A 5,454-nucleotide genomic window follows, 5' to 3' on the forward strand; every position below is an offset into this window, starting at 1 on the left:
CTTGGAAGGAAAGGGCCTACCCGTGAAACTCTATCATGACCTCCTCTTTGTCTAGGAGCCCAGGACCCTGGAACTTGGAAGAACCAGCCCCCATTCAGAACCTCGAAAGGAAGATTGGCGAGAAAAGGGGTAAATCTGGCTTCCCTCTGCGATAGACTGAAGGTAATATCTTTCTTTTGTCTTTAGTCTCGACCAATAGAGGTCCAACGCAGCACCAAAAAGTAGCTCCCCTGCGAAGGAGCCGATGCCAGCCTCCATTTGTGGCGGGCATCCGCCTGCCAATGTCTAAGCCAGAGTAAGCGTCGAGCCGTCAAAGCTGAAGCCATGGATTTGGAAACAAAGCGTATGGCATGTAAAGTGGCATCCGCGAAAATTGAACAGCTGCAATTATCTTATTCAGGTCCTGGTGGATACGAGTATCCTCTGCTGGAAGTTTATCCTGTAATTGTCTGAGCCACAACAAGGTGGACCTATTAAAGAAAGATGCTGAAGAAGCCGACCGGATTGCCCAAGCTGCACCTAGATGAGCTCTCTGCAGGACTTGCTCCGCCGTCTATCCTCTGGACGAAGGTTCTCTTCAGGCTGGCCCGGAATGGATGAGGAAGATGCCAGAGCTGCAACTGGACCATCTACAGTGGGTGTCTGTAGAGCTGAAGCTAATTTGGGGTCCACATTGAAGAAAACGTTTGTCTGCTGAGGAAGGAACCGTAGAAGAACCAGGGGCTGTCCACTGGCGTTTGATTACGTCCATGAAAAGTGGGGGTGCTGGAATAGAATCCGGAACTCGGTCAGGTTCAGAAAAAAGAATGTCAGATGCACCCTTGGAGGATGATGCCACAGGTTGATCCGAGGAAGAACTCAATTGAGCCACATTCTTTGCCTTGAAAAGCAAGGACTTAAAAAGACTAGGAGGAAAAAGACCAGTAAATGCCGGCTGGTCAGGTAATAACCCTTCATCTTCAGACAGGACAGGATCTCCTTACTAATCCCTCCAAAAGAGAGGGATGGCTAGTTACTGAGTGGGTAGGCGAGACTGTACCCAGCTGTGACTGCATTTCCTCCTCTTCAGGATCCTCCTCCCTCACTGATAGCCTTGAATGGGACAAGGAAGCCCTCTCAGATATCTGCATGCCCGATAAAAGGGTCCTTTGAATCGTCTGTTCAATGATTGCCTGAATATGTGGCGAAACAGGCAAGAGGCTCTGCCCCCTGACCAACAACATGGGTTGCAGTAGAAGGAACTATCTGAGAAAACTCCTCAGGAGACTCAATAACTGGTGCATCAACTGTATGAGAAACTGGAGGAAGGATCCCCCATAATGCGTCTGTAGGAATATCCACTGGGCAACATTGTAAGGAAGCTTGACCAGGAGAGGTAGAAATAATACCCTCTCGAATAAGAGACCCAGCAGAAGTACTGGGTTCTGGATTGGCCATTGAAGAAGAGGGTAAATTAGAGACTGCCCTACATATTCTCTGTATTGCTTCATCTTTTCTCTGCTCACCCCTGAGAGATGCTTTATACGACTTACTGCGGCCTGAAGTAGGTGGGGCCTTGGTTTTCTGCTTGGAAACACGGCTGCACTTTGCAATAGGGGCCTTGGGAGAGACCCTCCTGATGGACCTTGCTCCTCCGGCAATGGAGACCCCTGGCGTTTGTTGGATTTTGCCAAGGCCTTAGGCATGATGAAATATTAAGTTTCTAGACCTCAATAAGGCCAAAGAATCACTTCTCCTCTTTTTTAAATTCAAAATGGCGGCCGCCAATAGAGAGAGGAGAAACTGACTATTAAAGTCCGAACTGGAGGAGAACTGCAGCTGAAATAATGAGAGCACAAAGCTCCACGCCCAAATTAGCCCCTAACTCCGCCTAATGTAAACTTCAGGACTAATCTTCTGAAGACTCACTCCAAATGTGCTCAAAATGGCCGCCGGAGTTTGGATAGGGGAGAGGCGGAGTGAGCACTAAGCTCTAAGCGTCTCCTTCCAGCTGCAATAAGCGATCCATTTAAACTGTTTTGGGCGGGAAAAATCAGATCGCGAAATAGGAGACGGAGGGCTGGGTAAATTGCAGGCTACCCTGTGGGAGCGGAAACCAAACTCCTCAGCGATCATAATTAAAGCCGGGCGGCAAACTAATCCAAACAATTTCTATACAGCAAGCCCTCGGCAGTGCTAGAAGCTGCCCCAACGATACTGGGAGTGAATAACTCCACTCATCCAATCCCTGCTGGCTTGGGCGCTAAAACCCCACCAAAATATCCTGGGCGCCTGCAGCTCAACAGGATTGAAGCAGAAGTAATAATCACTTCTGCAGCCAGCGGAGAAAAAATAAGAAAAATGTTACTCACAAGTATGTATCCTGCAAGTCAGGCAGGGAGATCACAAGTATGTATCCTGCAAGTCAGGCAGGGAGAAATCCACAACGCAACCATCCAGGCTGAACAACTGAGTCAAAATCTGGAGTTCCCAGCAGCAAGGGGCGGGACTTTCAGCTTCAACAGACTCAGTTATCCAATCTGAACAGAGGAGCTCCACCCACTCACTCTGACTGCTGTCTCCACCATAACGGAGAACTGTAGAAAAAATAATTGCTATCAACCTGCCTTCCATTGAGGACCTGTATACTGCACGAATCAAGAAGAGGGCCATGAAAATATTTACAGATCCCTCACATCCAGGACATAAACTGTTTCAACTCCTCCCCTCAAAACGACGCTATAGAGCACTGCACACCAAAACAACTAGACACAAGAACAGTTTTTTCCCGAAAGCCATCACTCTGCTAAACAAATAATTCCCTCAACACTGTCAAACTATTTACTAAATCTGCACTACTATTAATCTTCTCATCGTTCCCATCACCAATCTCTTTCCACTTATGACTGTATGACTGTAACTTTGTTGCTGGCATTCCTTAAGATTTATATTAATATATTGACCATCATTTCTGTTGTAAATGTTGTACCTTGATGAACGTATCTTTTCTTTTATGTACACTGAGAGCATATGCACCAAGACAAATTTCATAGTGGAGCTACCCGAAAGTGCAGGCAATACTGTAATCTGGGTAGTCACAGACCTTTTCTCCAAACAAGTTCATTTTATTCATGTTCAAAAATATCCTCCTCAAAGACTCTGGTGAAGTTGTTTGTGCAACACATTTATAGACTCCACGGAGTTCCTGAACGCATCATCTCAGATCGGGGAGTTGAATTCACTTCTCAATTTTGGAAAGAATTTTTGCGATTGATTGGCTTCGCCCAAGGATTAAGCTCCTCCCATCATCCCCAGACTAATGGAAGTTGTGAACGCTCAAACTCGGTACTAGAACAATATTTACGTTGTTACATTAACTATCAACAAGACAATTGGGCAGACCTACTACCTTTTGCTGAAGTCACCTACAATAACTCAATTCATAGTAGCACGGGATTTACTCCTTTTAAAATAGCTTCAGGCCAAGACTTTGTTCCCATTTCTGAACTTCCAAAGGAAAAAACCACGGTTTCCTCCTTGTCAGAATGGATAGATCAAATACAAAGCACATGGAAAATGACTCGCAAGGCGATCGATGATGCTCACCATGCACATAAAAAACAAGCAGATAAAAAAAGATCCCCTGAGAACAAATACCAAGTTGGAGATAGAGTTTATCTCTCCACCAAATATTTACAACACTAAAAAATCTAAAAAACTGGGACCTAAGTATGTGGGACCTTTCCCCATAGTGAAAATCATCAACCCCATCACTGTACAACTAGAATTACCAAAAACACTTAGATGAATTCATCCCGTTTTCCGTGTAAGCTTGCTGAAACCAGAACACACGTCTACTTTCCGTGCGAACCATACACCCCCTTCCTATACCAATTCTCATAGAGGGCGAACAACATTTTGAAGTAAAAGAAATCTTGGATTCAAGAAAACACAGAAATAAAATTCAATATCTCATTGCTTGGAAGCATTTCCCTTTGTCCCAAGCTGAATGGGTGAACAAGGAAGATGTTCGTGCTTCGGAAAAGATAGCACAATTCTATAAAAAATATCCTGACAAACCCTAACTTTTCTCTTTTTCTTTCTAGGACTGACGTCCTTGTTGCAGGAGGGCCGAATGTCAGCCTCCACTCCAATCCTCACATATTTTTTGTACAATTTATATTCAATAGCTAGAATGTAAAATGCTTCTTTCTGTAATGTAAAATAGTTAAGGGTATAAGATGTATTATTGCCCATACAGGGTAAGGGAAGAGGGTCCTTTAAGAGCGTCATCTGACATAACAGTGGGGGAGGGGTGATTAACGGCTGAATTCAACAGGAATGTGAGCTTTTTCAACAGACACTGCATTTCTGAGATGATTAACAGCTAGAGACCGGCGGAGGAAGATTACCACAGGGCCCGAGAAGGAGCTGGCATTGGACCAGACCAGCCTGACCTCCTGAAGAGAGGAGGGACAAATGGGGGGATATGAAATGTTAGCCATATTTTGTCTCAGATCCAACTTTATACTGCTGCAATCAAGATGTACCTAGTAAAAGTACTTTTCTTTATTTTCAAATGAAGTCAAGGTGTATTCTTTCCTAGATATAATCAGAGGCAGCCTGATAGGCAGGTTGGGTGTGCGCTTGTGCAGCCAGCGCATAGAACAAGGCAGCATATTCAAGGATAGCAACTCTGGTAACTTTTGGACACTTGCCTTTCCTGGCAGCCAGCCACTGGAGGAAAGTATATGCCGCATGGTGAAGAGCGGGCGGCGGCTCCGGGACAAGGCTGGTGTTGGGGAATGGTGCATTCCCCGACCCAGTTGAGGCAGGCGGTGAGCAGGTGGTGACTCTGGGGCCCCAGGGAATGGGGCGTCCCTGGGCCCTGACCAAAGGCGAAGGGCGAGCAGGCTGTGAATAGGCGGCAGCTCCAGAGAAAGGCCAGAGTTGGGGAATGGTACATTCCCTGACCCCGTTGAGGCAGGTGGTGGCTCCGGGGCCTTGGGGAATGACGCATCCCTGGGCTCCGGGCCCCGACCCAAGGTGAAGGGAGAACAGGTGGCGAGTGGGTGGCAAGCGGGCAGAGAGGCTGCAGCTGCAGGCATCTCGCAAAGGGAAAAGGCAGAATACAAATTTTAAAAAATTTCCTACTTGGTTCTGTGGGCGTGGCTTGGTGGGGGGAGTTGTGACTGAGTGGACATGGCTGTGAGGGACAGAGTTGGTCACGCCCACTCAGTGACAGGACACACCCACCCACCAAGCCCCACCCACAGAACAGGTAGCAAAAATTTATAATTTCACCCCTGGGCTGGGCCCATTTCACCCCTGGGCTGGGCTGAAAGTTGAAAGGACTGCCAGTAAGAGATCTTAGGAGGGGAGCAGTGCTCAGCCCTTCTGGTCAGGGCCCATGGGAAGACGCTTTTGGGATCCAGAGGTTTTTCCTGAAGGCTTTTATTCAATACTCCATCTATG

The sequence above is a fragment of the Ahaetulla prasina genome, chromosome 16, assembly GCF_028640845.1.
Source record: "Ahaetulla prasina isolate Xishuangbanna chromosome 16, ASM2864084v1, whole genome shotgun sequence".
NCBI classification, from domain to species: Eukaryota; Metazoa; Chordata; class Lepidosauria; order Squamata; family Colubridae; genus Ahaetulla; species Ahaetulla prasina.